Consider the following 16,234-nt stretch of genomic DNA (forward strand, 5'->3'; position numbering starts at 1 on the left):
ATGATAAAAATAATTAATGCTTACACACAATATTAATAGTTAATAGGTGCACACTGTTGTTATTCATAGAGCATCCATGACAAATAGCAAACAGTGTGTATCTTTCTGCATTCTGGTGAAGCCCTCATACCTTTGCAAAAATCCAGCAAATCTGCCTGTGACTCCCTTTCTGTATTTCAGGTTGGTTAAATCCTTCTAAGAGGGAAATGGCAACCCACTCCAGTATTCTTGCCTAGAGAATCCCATGGATGGAGGAGCCTGGTGGGCTGCTGTCCATGGGGTAGCACAGAGTCAGACACGACTGAAGCCCCTTAGCATGCATGCATGCATTGGAGAAGGAAATGGCAACCCACTCCAGTCTTCTTGCCTGGAGAATCCCAGGGACAGAGGAGCCTAGTGGGCTGCCATCTATGAGGTCGCACAGAGTCGGACACAACTGAAGTGACTTAGCAGCAGCAGCAGCACATCCTTCTAAGTTCTCTTATAACAGGTTAAAAATACAGACTCTCCTTTGAGAAAAAGGTAAGTAATTAGCTGCCAAAGAATGATCCCAACTATCAGTCATGAAAAGGAAGAAGCAGGGGAAAATGCAAACGACAGGACTGGTAGCTTGGTGCAGAGGAGAGGAAGTGGTGAAGGTTGCCTGAGTTCAACTGGTGAAGACTATTTGGGATTTTTGTTCTAATAAGAAAAATCTATTGGTTTAGTTTTATTACAGTTTTCTTTAAAAATGTAAACAAATCTTTAATACAGGCAATTAGACAGGTTGATTCTGATTTCTTTTTTTTTCCCCAAAAATAATAGTCAGGCAGTAGTTCATGAATATATTACAAAGCACCATGCTAACTATTAATGCAGCTCTTCCTGAAAGGAAGAGCTTTACAGATTAAACTAATTTTAGGCCCCATGAGTTAGATTCTTTCCTTTCTTACGATACTCTGTATGGAAAAGAAAGAAAAATTAAGAGTATCACTACTTGACATCCAGTTTTCTTCAAATATTTTAAGTGTGTTTTCATACTTTCAAGAGATGTGTGAGAAAGTGTAATGAGATCTATCTCATGCCAACTCAGAGCCTGTGGGAAGGTGAAGTAGTTTCCTGCAAAGATCTAAACCACCAACCTCTGTTTAACTTGTTTTCTTATTTTATATCTTAGAGTAGAATACTATTACTATTTGGCAGAAAGTCTCCTTGATCTGTCAGTAATTAGGCATGCCTCTAAGTTGAACGTGGGTTGATTGCCAAGCAATTGTTCTGCATTTCACAATGACTTTAATCCCCAAGAGAATAAATTATATTTAAGCACTGACCACAAAATAGGTGTTCTTGAAAGAGCAGTTAGAGTAGAAGGTGAAAAGAAATACACACACACATTAAATCAGAACATCAAAAACAGATGCTATTTTGGACTCAGTGGGAGAAAGAGAGGGTTGGATGACTTGGGAGATTAGCATTGAAACATAAACATTACCATATGTAAAATAGATAACCAGTTCAGGTTCAATGCATGAGGCAGGGCACCCAAAGCTAGTGCTCTGTGACAACCTAGAGGGCTTGGTGGGGAGGAGGTGGGAGGGGAATTCAGAATGGAGGGGACACAGGTATACCTACGGCCAATTCAAATTGATGTATGGCAAAAACCATCCCAATGTTGTAATTATCCTTCAATTAGAATAAATCAATCTTTAAAAAAAAGAATGCTAAAGAAGCATTTGCTTGGTGGTCCCTAACATTTATTTCTCTGAAGTCTTATGATCACTGACCCTAGTTAGACTGGGTAGAGAGAGAGAAGGAAGAGAGAACTGTTGGAGAATGGTATGCTTAGCATGGGGCTGGAAGATGTCAAGTGGGTGTAATCTAGTGATAATATTGATGTAGTTTACTAAAAGAGACATTCCTGATTCTCCTTAAATCTTAGAACATTAATATCTACTGTCAAGAATCAAGTCTCTTTAAATTAAAAAAAAAAAAAAAGAAAGAAAAAAAAAGGGTAAAATCATAATTTTGGTGGTTAAGGCCCACTGTTAAAGGTTAAGGCCCACTATTAGCAACTCACAAAATAGATATTCAAAAAATTTAAAAAGAGAAACTAATAAAAACAGTTATTGGAAGTGTTAAACTCAATCTGATATGAGTAAATAACAAGGTGTAGGTCTGTAGTTTAAACCTACCCCAAATATTTAATATGTATTATCTTATATGGTACCCCACTCCAGTACTCTTGCCTGGAAAATCCCATGGACAGAGGAACCTGGTGCAGGCTGCAGTCCATGGGGTCGCTGAGGGTCGGACACGACTGAGTGACTTCACTTTCACTTTTCACTTTCATGCATTGGAGAAGGAAATGGCAACCCACTCCAGTGTTCTTGCCTGGAGAATCCCAGGGACAGGGGAGCCTGGTGGGCTGCCCTCTATGGGGTCACACAGAGTCGGACACGACTGAAGCAACTTAGCAGCAGCAGCAGAATTTAGTATGTATAATAATCTTTAAAATAGATGAGACATTTATGAATCCCATTTTATCTTATTTTTTAACACTAGGGAACATGTGTTCAATGTATAAGGGGACATGTCAGAAAGATTAAGTAACTTGCCCAGGGTCACACAGCAGGTGATACCTTCTCAGATTTAAGTGTTCTTCAGTACTTTTCCACAACCAAAAGGAAACATATCAACCAACTTTAATTCCTTCTTGGGAGCAGAAAAAAAATGTTCTGGCCAACTTGTGACATTGTATCCTATGCTGATACTACTTTTGTATTCTTTGCAGGTGGTCACACAGGCAGAGCAGAAAGCTACAGTAATGAGTGTTTTCATTTGTTTATTTATTTGTGTATATTTTAATGTAGCCCAGCCAGTGTGATAGGCATTCTGTTCACTCAAATGTGCTGCTGCTGCTAAGTCACTTCAGTCGTGTCCAACTCTGTGCGACCCCATAGACGGCAGCCCACCAGGCTCCCCCGTCCCTGGGATTCTCCAGGCAAGAACACTGGAGTGGGTTGCCATTTCCTTCTCCAATGCATGAAAGTGAAAAGTGAAAGTGAAGTCGCTCAGTCATGTCCGACTCTTCGAGACCCCATGGACTGCAGTCTACCAGGCTCCTCCATCCATGGGATTTTCCAGGCAAGAGTACTGGAGTGGGTTGCCATTGTCTTCTCCCCACTCAAATGTGAGGAGATAGTTAATCTATTACCTAAAAACATTTCTTAAGTGAAAGAATAACAATTTACTCAAAGGTATGAAAGATAAAAACACTGGAGTTCTTCCTTGCAGTCTTTCCTCTCAGAGCATAGAGAAAGATTTTGGTTATAGGTGTGTGGGTGGGTGTGGGTGTGGGTTTAATGGAGCAAAGTCATTAGATAAGAAGACATAGACTTACATTTACATAAAAAGCAAATTATTTTTTTAATCTGAAATTTATCGAAATAACTCCCCTTTTATTGAATAGGGCTGTAGAGGGTGGGGTTTAGTAGATTTAATTTAAGTCAGTTACAAACTCACAGATTTTCTAATGAAACTAAAACTCAAAATGAAACTTCATACATACAATTTGGAATGAGTAAAACATTTTGCTTTAAACTATTTCATGAAAAGGCAAGTTTCATACAACTCTAGCAAATGAGAGTGCTCTCCAAGACGGCTGCTTACCAAACAAGAGCACTTCATTACATGCCATATATTTTTAGGGGGAAAGAAAAGCACTGAAGTTTAATAAATTTACTGTAGAATTGTTCATTCTTGGTGATAATAATTATTTTATTTGCTGGCATATATTTCTACTTTTGGTCTTTTTAGACTTGCTGCCTGACATGGAGGGTACAGATCTGGGGATAATACATACCATTCAAAAGCATAGCTTTGTTAACCTTAGCACTAAATTGTAGGCCCCACCTTTTGAATTGCTTTGCTCATGAAAGGGTTGTGCTGTAAATGCAAAGGTTTGGGAGTAGCTTACCAGACGATTTGAAGTGATTGAAAACTAACCTAGGCAAGACGCTTTCTCAGAAATGTTTTTTTTTAAAGCTTTAGAAGTGAAGGCTTCCTAGTCTCATTTTCCATTGCCGAATGGTTAATCTGAAGTTTCTAAACTGTCATAGGTTGTGGTGGTGCTTGAGATACTGATGTGTCATTTGCGTTTCAATTTCATATTCTTGAGGGGCAGCTTAATCAGCACATGACCATAACCAGAGTCAAATGGCACGATTATGAAGGTCTGCCCAGGAGATCCTCAGATCACAGAAGGATCAGAAGGGAATAGAAATACCATTGCAACAACATCCATTAAAGATGTAATAATAATGACACATCTGGTCATCCTTGTTTCACACTAGTGGTGGCATTTCCCAGGCTCTGCTCTCTCAGCCTAATGCTGTAACTTAAAATTGAACTTACGTGGTGATAGTTCACCGCATTATTCTCACTTCAATATGTTTATTCTCTCATTCAGTGATATAACAGTGAACAAGATGTGCTGCCTACCTGCCAAGAGCTTATTGTCAAGTGGGAAAACAGACATGTAAATTGTTGCTCAGTTGATCAGTCATGTCTGACTCTTTGTGATCCCATGGGCTGTTGCACGCCAGGTTTCCCTGTCCTTCACCATCTCCCAGAGTTTGCTCAAACTCATGTCTGTTGAGTTGGTGATGCCATCCAACCATCTGGTCTTCTGTTGTCCCCCTCTTCTCCTGCCTTCAATCTTTCCCAGTATCAGGGTCTTTTCCAATGAGTCAGCTCTTTGCATCAGGTGGCCAGAGTATTGAAATTTCAGCTTCAGTGTCAGTCCTTCATATGAATATTCAGGGTTGATTTCTTTTAGGATTGACTGATTTGATCTCCTTGCTGTCCAAGTGACTCTTAAGAATCTTCTCCAACGGCACAGTTCAAAGGCATCAGTTCTTCAGCGCTCAGTCTTTATTGTCCAGCTCTCACATCTGTACATGACTACCAGAAAAACAATAGCTTTGTCTATGTGGACCTTTGTTAGCAAAGTAATGTCTCTGCTTTTTAATACACTGTCTAGGTTTGTCATAGCTTTTCTTTCAAGGAGCAAGTGTCTTTTAATTTCAGGGCCACAGTCACCATCTGCAGTGATTTTGGAGCCCAAGAAAATAAAGTCTGTCACTGTTTCCATTGTTTCCCTGTTTGCCATGAAGTGATGGGACCAGATGCCATGATCTTTGCTTTCGACATGTATATAGGCAATGATAAAACACTCTATGTTGTGTGCTAGAGTATAGTCAGAAGGGTACTTACCTCATACTTGCAAGCTCAGAGCAAACTTTCCATGAAAGTAACATGATACTGAGATATGAGAGCTTAAAGATGAATTGGAATTATTCAAGCCAAGTAGAAAGTCAGAGACCACTTGGTGGAGATCAAAGAATATATGAAGAATAGGGACAGGAGAGAGCATGATGCATTTGAGAGAAAAAGCACATTCCAGATGACTCGTATAGGAAGTGAAGAGGAAGAGGGTGACCGCTTAGGCTGTGGTGGCATGTGGGGACCAGCTCTTGAGTTAGTGATAGTCATGATAAGGGGTTTGGGTTGTGGCCTTAAGTGGAGTAGGAAATCAATGGTTAGTTTTGAGAGGGAGGAAAATGATCAGCTGTGGATGTTGGAAGTATATGCCTAGTAGCACTGGGGAGAGTGAATTGAGAGAACACAACAGCAGGGGCTATGGCACCCATGGGGAGACTGGGGTAGTGACTTAGGAAAAATTAGAGTGGCCTTGAATTAGAGATTAGGCAATAAGGAGCGAAATGGACAGCTCCATTGGTGTCACAGAGGCAGAAGAAACAGAGCCAAGTAAACTGCTTGGAAGCAAGATGAAGCAGAGACAGGGCTCCAGAATGTCACCTGAGTTTCTGAGCTGGCCAAGGGTAGTTGGTGGTAAAATTCACTGGAGACAGAGGTAAGAGAAGAGGACCCAGGGGGTGGGGGGTGGTTGAGAGCTGTGGGAGAAAAAAGAAACCAGTGATCAAAAAATCAAGTTTGAGTCACCCGGGGGACATCCATGTGCAGAGGGGCAGTAAACAGTTAGGTAATGAGCCTCAAACCTGGATTCAGACTGGAGTTAGAAATTTGCAAACCATCTGCATAAAGGTAGCAGTTGAGGAAGATACCCTTACACTCTGAGTGAGAAGAAAAGCGGAGCTCTAGCACAGAACCAGAGGGACACCCCCTGTGAGGTTTGAGAGAAAGAAGAGGGACCCCCAAAGAAGGAAGCCAGAGGTGTGTGCTGTTGTAGGAGCCAAGTTAGGACAAACCTCATGAAGGAGGTCTGACCTGGTTAGCAGCTGTCACCTGAGACAAGTAATGAGAAGTCCCTTGGATATAACAGTGGGGCATTCATTGGAATCCTTGGCAAAGTGAGTTTCAGGAGAAGAGTCCTGTGACAGAAGCCAGATTGCCTGAGGTTGAAGGATAAACAGGAAGTGAGGATGTGGAGATAGGGAGAGCCAATGTTTAAAGAAGGTTGGCTGCAGAGACGAGGAAGCAGATAGCAAAGGAGTTCAGGGGTTGGGGGGAGGCGGTGTGGGGTTGAGGAAAGAATGTTTTAAGATGGAAGAGACTCAAGCATGTTTACTGATGGGAGAAAGCAGATTGAGGAGGGTGGTTAAAGATACAGAAAGTGAAAAAGACTTACTGAGCAAGGTCCCTGAAAGGTAGGGTCTGTTGAGAGAGTATTCTGCTGTTAAATGGAGGAAGAGGATAGGCCTTGTACAGGGGTTGAGGGAGGTGGGAGTTGGTTTCAAGATGTCTTTCCATTTTTTGTGGTTCAGGTTGTGTATAGTCCATAGTTGCTGATGGGCTAAAAGAGTTCATTTCACTTTGCCTTTCCTCGACCATCTCCTTAGAGGGCTCTGTAGATTTTCTTCATAAAGTTTCATCATTGCTTTGGCGAGAAAGAGGAATGGGGTCTGTGAAATGTATTATGGATTAAAGGCTGGTGCTTGGACAAGGCTGAAGTGGTGTCTATCATATAACAAGAATTTCTAGAAATCAGAGCTTCCTTTGAAACACAAGGGTGTATTATAAAACACTCCATGGACAGAGGAGCCTGGTGGGCTACAGCCCATGTGGTCACAAAGAGCTGGACATGACTGAGGACTCACACACACACACACACACAGGTAATAAATAAATAGTAAAAGGATCATATGCTGGCAAAAGAATCTCCATCAGGGTGGTGTGTAGTGATGGCCATGGTTTCTAATCCATGCTTCCTACTATATTGACAGCTCTGTGATTCATGAAATATCATAAGAATATATACCAAATACTGATTGCTTACTAAGTACTAAGCACAAAGTACATGTTATTTTTATATTCCTATGAGAATCCTGCATGGTAGATTGCTATTTTCAGTTTACAAATAAGTAAAGGCTCAGAGAGAATAAACATTTACAATCAAAGAGCTGGTTAATGGCTCAACTAGTAGTAGAACCCAAGTTTATCTGTTTCAGCATGCGAGCACTTTGCATTAAGTAACATGATGTATCTTGCATAAATACCTAATTGAAAATTTTTCTTTTTGTCCTCAATTTCCCTTACAGTCACATGTTATGCAACTAAGACATCTCTTTTAGATATTAGTGAACAATCAGCCTAGGGAAAAACTAGTATTGGTGTACAAGGAAGAGAGAGTTGGAGAAAAACAAGATCCAGACGTATAGAGATTAACGAGAGAAAAAAACTATCTTTGCCATCGCATATTTCTTCAGCTGGCTTATTTGTTCATGCACTTTATTTATTCATTCCATGAATAATATTCTCAAGTTTACAGATGTATTGTGTCCTCCTAGAGCTACAGTAATTACACAACTAAATACTTAATTGTAATTATGATAGGTGCTACAAAGGAGAAGTTTAGTGGCTGTGGGGGAAGATAAAAGGACACTGCTCAGTTTAGAAGCCCACTTAAGCTTTCCTTGAGGAAGTGATAACTGTGCTGACTTGAAAAATAACCAGAAATGAACCAGTCAAATCGGGCATGAGGAGAGGAGTCTTGTTTCAGGCAGAAGGAATTGTACAGGGGGAGGGCCCAAAGCAGGGCTTCCCTCATGGCTCAGATGATAAAGAATCCGCCTTCAATGCAAGAGACCCAGATTCAATTCCTGGTTGGGGTTATTCCCTGGAGAAGGGAATGGCAACTCACTCTAGGATTCTTGCCTGGAGAAGTCCATGGTCAGAGGAGCCTTGTGGGCTACAGTCCATGGAGCTGCAAAGAGTCAGACATGACTGAGTGACTAACACTTCCGCTTCTAAGGCCAAAAGCAGAGATGGGTGTGGCATAAGGCAAGTGCAGCTGCAGCCCCAAAAGTTAATAGAATTCAATCAGGTGAGACTGGAAAGATAGGCAGGGATCTGGACATACAGGTCCTTGTAGGTCATGTTGAGTCTGTTACTATCTTTTCCTATTGATTTAACCTGCTCAGGATCCATCCTCCCTTTTCTCATATACTGATACTGTGATATACTGGTACTGTGATCTTATCCTTGGGAAACTGTAAGTAGATAGGGGAGAAAAAGAACCAGGCACGACTTTCTTAACAGAATAGAGGCCATCTTTGACCTATGCCATTTTGTGATCTAAGCCTGGGCACAATGCTTGCCCTTGAACGTGGAGTGCTAAATCACTTCAGTCGTGTCTGACCCTTTGCAACACTATGGACTGTAGCCTGCCAGGCTCCTCTGTCCATGGGACTCTCTAGGCAAGAATACTGAAGGGTTGCCAGGCCCTTCTCCAGTGGATCTTCCTGACCCAGGAAATGAATCTGGGTCTCTGACATTGGCAGGCAGGTTCTTTACCACTAGCGCCACCTGGGAAGCCGGCCCTTGAACAGGTCTCAGTAATAATTCTCAACTTCTCAGACAAGAGAAGTAAACCATAGCAAAATAATATATCAGTTGTAAAGAGTCCCAGTTCTATTTCAGTGGTAAAGATCAGCCTGAAACATTCAACTGCCAGATCATCCTGAACCTAAAGAAGGATGATGTTGACATTTTCTGACCCTTATGACTTCGATCAACTAAAGCTTGGACTCTGCCAATGGTCCATGTCAACTGCCCAAGTGCCTGCATAAATGGCCATGTACTCTTAGCTTAAAATTCCCCCAGTTTTGCTGTTCAGGGAGACACTACTTTAGGAAAGATCCCCAGTGTTCTCTTTACTTACTGCAAGAGATAATAAAGCCTTCTTTTTGAAACAGGAAGGAAGGGGGCAGGGAACAACATTTAAAAGAATGACATAGCCCAAGGACACAACATAAACCGATCAGAACAAAACAGGCCCAAGATGTAGACTAGTCACTAGCCTCCCACTAGACCTTGAAGATCAGTATACACTCACTGTAACACATAACAAACTACATGATGCCCCACAGGTGCCCCGAAAAGAAAATCTGTCACTGCTTCCACTTTTTCCCCTTCTGTTTGCTTCTATGTCAATGCCATGATCTTAGTTTTTTGAATGCTGAATTTCAAGCCAGCTTTTTAACTCTCTTCTTTCACCTTCATTAAGAGGCTCTTTAGTTCCTCTTCACTTTCTGCCATTAAAGTAGTCTCATCTCTGTATCTGAGGTTGTTGATATTTGTGGTCTCATCTCTATATCTGAGGTTGTTGATATTTGTGGTCTCATCTCTGTATCTGAGGTGGTTGACATTTCTCCTGGCAATCTGGATTCCAGCTTGTGATTCATCTAGCCTGGCATTTCACACGATGTACTCTGCATAGAAATTAAATAAGCAGGGTGACAATATACAGCCTTGAACTCCTTTCCCAATTTGGAACCAGTCAGTTGTTTCCTGTCTGGTTCTAACTGTTGCTCCTTGACCTGCATTCAGGTTTCTCAGGAGGCAGGTAAAGGTGGTCTGGTATTCCCATCTCTTTAAGAATTTTTCGGTTGTGATTCACACAGTCAAAGGATTTAGCATAGTCAATAAGGCAGAAGAAAATGCTTTTCTGGAATTTCCTTGCTTCTTCCTTGATCCAACGGATGTTGGCAATTTGATCTCTGGTTCTTTTGTCTTTTCTAAACCCAGCTTGTACATCTGAAAGTTCTTGGTTCACATACTGCTGAAACCTAATGTAGAAATAGCAGGGCACAACTTCTGAAAGAATGACATAGCCCAAGGACACAACATAAACAAATTAGAATCAAATGTGTCCAAGATGACAGACAAGTCAACTTCAGACTGGACCATGATCCTTAGTCAGCAAGCTAAATGACACAGCCAGAGGTGCCATGACAGTTCCAAGGCACTGTCCAAAAAAAAAAAAAAAAGTGGGCAATGGCCCAATTCCTGGAAATCTCCACCCTTTCCCCAAAATAGTTGGAATAATCCTCCCACTCATTAGCCTATGAAATTACCCAGCCCATAAAGGCTAACCATGCCACATTTCAAGGCCATCACTCTCATTCTCTGTGATGGCCTACATTCTGTCTGTGGCGGGCCTTTCTCTCTAAATTAATCCACTTCTTACCAATCACTTTGTCTTTCACTGAATTCTTTCTGAGATGAGACATCAATCTGAGCTTCATTAGGTCCTGAAACCAGGTACCGTAGCTTTTGGCTGTGTTTGAGTCCTGACCACATGGGTTCATGTTCCAATCTAAGGTAAATGGTTTCAGCTTGAAGGCTTTTGAGTATAACCTTGCTAGCATGTGAAATGAGCACAACTGTATGGTAGCTTGAACATTCTTTGGCACTGCCCTTCTTTAGGACTGGAGTGAAAACTGACCTTTTCCAGTCCTGTGGCCACTGCTGAGTTTTCGAAATTTGCTGGCATATTGAGTGCAGGGTTTTAACAGCATCATCTCTTAGGATTTTATTTATTAATTTTAATTTAATTTTATTTAACTTTACAATATTGTATTGGTTTTGCCATATATCAAAATGAATCTGCCACAGGTATACATGTGTTCCCCATTCTGAACCCTCCTCCCTCCCCATACCATCCCTCTGGGTCATCCCAGCGCACCAGCCCCAAGCATCCAGTATCGTGCATCGAACCTGGATTGGTGACTCATTTCATACATGATATTATACATATTTCAATGCCATTCTCCCAAATCATCCCACCCTCTCCCTCTCCCACAGAGTCCAAAAGACTGTTCTATACATCAGTGTCTCTTTTGCTGTCTCGTATACAGGGTTATTGTTACCATCTTTTTAAATTCCATATGTATGCGTTAGTATACTGTATTGGTGTTTTTCTTTCTGGCTTACTTCACTCTGTATAATAGGTTCCAGTTTCATCCACCTCATTAGAACTGATTCAAATGTATTCTTTTTAATGGCTGAGTAATACTCCATTGTGTATATGTACCACGGCTTTCTTATCCATTCATCTGCTGATGGACATCTAGGTTGCTTCCATGTCCTGGCTATTATAAACAGTGCTGCAATGAATATTGGGGTACACGTGTCTCTTTCCCTTCTGGTTTCCTCAGTGTGTATGCCCAGCAGTGGAGTTGCTGGATCATAAGGCAGATCTATTTCCAGTTTTTTAAGGAATCTCCACACTGTTCTCCATAGTGGCTGTACTAGTTTGCATTCCCACCAACAGTGTAAGAGGGTTCCCTTTTCTCCACACCCTCTCCAACATTTATTGCTTGTAGACTTTTGGATCGCAGCCATTCTGACTGGCGTGAAATGGTGGTTTTGATTTGCATTTCTCTGATAATGAGTGATGTTGAGCATTTTTTCATGTGTTTGTTAGCCATTTGTATGTCTTCTTCAGAGAAACGTCTATTTAGTTCTTTGGCCAATTTTTTGATTGGGTCATTTATTTTTCTGGAATTGAGCTGTAGGAGTTGCTTGTATATTTTTGAGATTAGTTGTTTGTCAGTTGCTTCATTTGCTATTATTTTATCCCATTCTGAAGGCTGTCTTTTCACCTTGCTTATAGTTTCCTTTGTTGTGCAGAAGCTTTTAAGTTAAATCAGGTCCCATTTGTTTATTTTTGCTTTTATTTCCAATATTCTGGGAAGTGGGTCATAGAGGATCCTGCTGTGATGTATGTCAGAGAGTGTTTTGCCTATGTTCTCCTCTAGGAGTTTTATAGTTCCTGGTCTTACGTTTAGATCTTTAATCCATTTTGAGAAAATGAGTATACTACCCAAAGCAATTTATAGATTCAATGCAATCCCTATCAAGCTACCAATGGTATTCTTCACAGAGCTAGAACAAATAATTTCACAATTTGTATGGAAATACAAAAAACCTTGAAAAGCCAAAGCTATCTTGAGAAAGAAGAATGGAACTGGAGGAATCAACCTGCCTGACTTCAGGCTCTACTACAAAGCCACAGTCATCAAGACAGTATGGTACTGGCACAAAGACAGATATATAGATCAATGGAACAAAATAGAAATCCCAGAGATAATCCGTGTACATACAGACACCTTATCTTTGACAAAGGAGGCAAGAATATACAATGGAATAAAGACAATCTCTTTAACAAGTGGTGCTGGGAAAACTGGTCAACCACTTGTAAAAGAATGAAACTAGAACACTTTCTAACACCATGCACAAAAATCTCTTAGGATTTTAAATAGCTCAGCTGAAATTATCTTCAGTAGCTTTGTTCCATCAGTTCAGTTCAGTTCAGTCACTCAGTCGTGTCCGACTCTTTGCGACCCCATGAATCGCAGCATGCCAGGCCTCCCTGTCCATCACCAGCTCCCAGAGTTCACTCCGACTCAAGTCCATCGAGTCAGTGATGCCATCCAGCCATCTCATCCTCTGTCATTCCCTTCTCCTCCTGCCCCCAATCCCTCCCAGCATCAGAGTCTTTTCCAACGAGTCAATTCTTCACAACAGGTGGCCAAAGTACTGGAGTTTCAGCTTTACCATCATTTCTTCCAAAGAAATCCCAGGGCTGATCTCCTTCAGAATGGACTGGTTGGATGTCCTCGCAGTCCAAGGGACTCTCAAGAGTCTTCTCCAACACCACAGTTCAAAAGCATCAATTCTTCGGCGCTCAGCCTTCTTCACAGTCCAACTCTCACATCCATACATGACCACAGGAAAAAACCATAGCCTTGACTAGATGGACCTTTGCTGGCAAAGTAATGTCTCTGCTTTTGAATATGCTATCTAGGTTGGTCATAACTTTCCTTCCAAGGAGTAAGCGTCTTTTAATTTCATGGCTGCAATCACCATCTGCAGTGATTTTGGAGCCCAAAAAAGTAAAGTCTGACACTGTTTCCACTGTTTCCCCATCTATTTCCCATGAAGTGATGGGACCAGATGCCATGATCTTCGTTTTCTGAATGTTGAGTTTTAAGCCAACTTCTTCACTCTCCACTTTCACTTTCATCAAGAGGCTTTGTAGTTCCTCTTCACTTTCTGCCATAAGGGTGGTGTCATCTGCATATCTGAGGTGATTGATATTTCTCTTGGCAATCTTGATTCCAGCTTGTGTTTCTTCCAGTCCAGCATTTCTCATGATGTACTCTGCATATAAGTTAAATAAGCAGGATGACAGTATACAGCCTTGACGTACTCCTTTTCCTATTTGGAACCAGTCTGTTGTTCCATGTCCAGTTCTAACTGTTGCTTCCTGACCTGCATACAAATTTCTCAAGAGGCAGGTCAGGTGGTCTGGTATTCCCATCTCTTTCAGAATTTTCCACAGTTTGTTGTGATCCACACAGTCAAAGGCTTTGGCATAGTCAATAAAGCAGAAATAGATGTTTTTCTGGAACTCTCTTGCTTTTTCCATGATCCAGCGGATGTTGGCAATTTGATCTCTGGTTCCTCTGCCTTTTCTAAAACCAGCTTGAACATCAGGAAGTTCACGGTTAACGTATTGCTGAAGCCTGGCTTGGAGAATTTTGAGCATTACTTTACTAGCATGTGAGATGAGTGCAATTGTGCATTCTTTGGCATTGCCTTCTTTGGGATTGGAATGAAAACTGACCTTTTCCAGTCCTGTGGCCAATGCTGAGTTTTCCAAATGTGCTGGCATATTGAGTGCAGCACTTTCACAGCATCATCTTTCAGGATTTGAAATAGCTCAACTGGAATGCAATCACCTCCACTAGCTTTGTTTGTAGTGATGCTTTCTAAGGCCTACTTGACTTCACATTCCAGGATGTCTGGCTCTAGATGAGTGATCACACTATCATGATTATCTGGGTCATGAAGATCTTTTTTGTCTGTACAAGAAGAATACACAGAATTCTGTGTATTCTTGCCACCTCTTCTTAATATCTTCTGCTTCTGTTAGGTCCATACCATTTCTGTCCTTTATCGAGCCCATCTTTGCATGAAATGTTCCCTTGGTATCTCTAATTTTCTTGAAGAGATCTCTAGTCTTTCCCATTCTGTTGTTTTCCTCTATTTCTTTGCATTGATCACTGAGGAATGCTTTCTTATCTCTCCTTGCTATTCTTTGGAACTCTGCATTCAGATGCTTATATCTTTCCTTTTCTTCTTTGCTTTTTGCTTCTCTTCTTTTCTCAGCTATTTGTAAGATCTCCCCAGACAGCCATTTTGCTTTTTTGCATTTCTTTTCCATGGGGATAGTCTTGATCCCTGTCTCTTGTACAATGTCAGGAACCTCATTCCATAGTTACCAGGAACTCTACCTATCAGATCTAGGCCCTTAAATCTATTTCTCACTTCCACTGTATAATCATAAGGGATTTGATTTAGGTCATACCTGAATGGTCTAGTGGTTTTCCCTACTTTCGTCAATTTAAGTCTGAATTTGGCAATAAGGAGTTCATGATCTGAGCCACAGTCAGCTCCTGGTCTTGTTTTTGTTGACTGTATAGAGCTTCTCCATCTTTGGCTGCAAAGACTATAATCAATCTGATTTCGGTATTGACTATCTGGTGATGTCCCTGTGTAGAGTCTTCTCTTGTGTTGTTGGAAGAGGGTGTTTGCTATGACCAGTGCATTTTCTTGGCAAAACTCTGTTAGTCTTTGCCCTGCTTCATTCCGTATTCCAAGGCCAAATTTGCCTGTTACTCCAGGTGTTTCTTGACTTCCTACTTTTGCATACCAGTCCCCTATAAGGAAAAGGACATCTTTTTTGGGTGTTAGTCCTAAAAGGTCTTGTAGGTCTTCATAGAACCGTTCAACTTCAGCTTCTTCAGCGTTACTGGTTGGGGCATAGACTTGGATTACTGTGATATTGAATGGTTTGCCTTGGAAACGAACAGAGATCATTCTGTCGTTTTTGAGATTGCAGCCAAGTACTTCATTTCAGACTCTTTTGTTGACCATGATGGCTACTCCATTTCTTCTGAGGGATTCCTGCCTGCAGTAGTAGATATAATGGTCATCTGAGTTAAATTCATCCATTCCAGTCCATTTTAGTTCGCTGATTCCTAGAATGGCGACATTCACTCTTGCCATCTCTTGTTTGACCACTTCCAATTTGCCTTGATTCATGGACCTGACATTCCAGGTTCCTATGCAATATAGCTCTTTACAGCATCGGACCTTGCTTCTATCACCAGTCACATCCACAGCTGGGTATTCTTTTTGCTTTGGCTCCATCCCTTCATTCTTTCTGGAGTTATTTCTCCAGTGATCTCCAGCAGCATATTGGGCACCTACTGACCTGGGGCGTTCCTCTTTCAGTATTGTATCATTTTGCCTTTTCATACTGTTCATGGGGTTCTCAAGGCAAGAATACTGAAGTGGTTTGCCATTCCCTTCTCCAGTGGACCACATTCTGTTAGCTCTCTCCACCATGACCCGCCCGTCTTGGGTTGTCCCACGGGCATGGCTTAGTTTCATTGAGTTAGACAAGGCTGTGGTCCTAGTGTGATTAGATTGACTAGTTTTCTGTGAGTATGGTTTCAGTGTGTCTGCCCTCTGATGCCCTCTTGCAACCCCTACCATCTTACTTGGGTTTCTCTTACCTTGAACGTGGGGTATCTCTTCACGGCTGCTCCAGCAAAGCTCAGCCGCTGCTCCTTACCTTGATCGAGGGGTATCTCCTCACCGCTGCCCTTCCTGACCATCAACAAAGACCTAAAGATATTATGTATACTCCTTGAGGAGGAACCAGGACCCTACCCCAAGGCGACATTATTGTTTCCTTGATTACTCCTCTCTTGTTTCTGCATTCCCTCCCTTCTGCAATTAGTAACAGTTTGAAGATTGGGAAAGGAGTACATCAAGGCTGTATATTGTCACCCTGCTTATTTAACTTCTATGCAGAATACATCATGAGAAATGCTGGGCTGGAAGAAGCACAAGCTGG

The sequence above is a fragment of the Bos taurus genome, chromosome 6, assembly GCF_002263795.3.
Source record: "Bos taurus isolate L1 Dominette 01449 registration number 42190680 breed Hereford chromosome 6, ARS-UCD2.0, whole genome shotgun sequence".
In the NCBI taxonomy this organism is placed as follows: Eukaryota; Metazoa; Chordata; class Mammalia; order Artiodactyla; family Bovidae; genus Bos; species Bos taurus.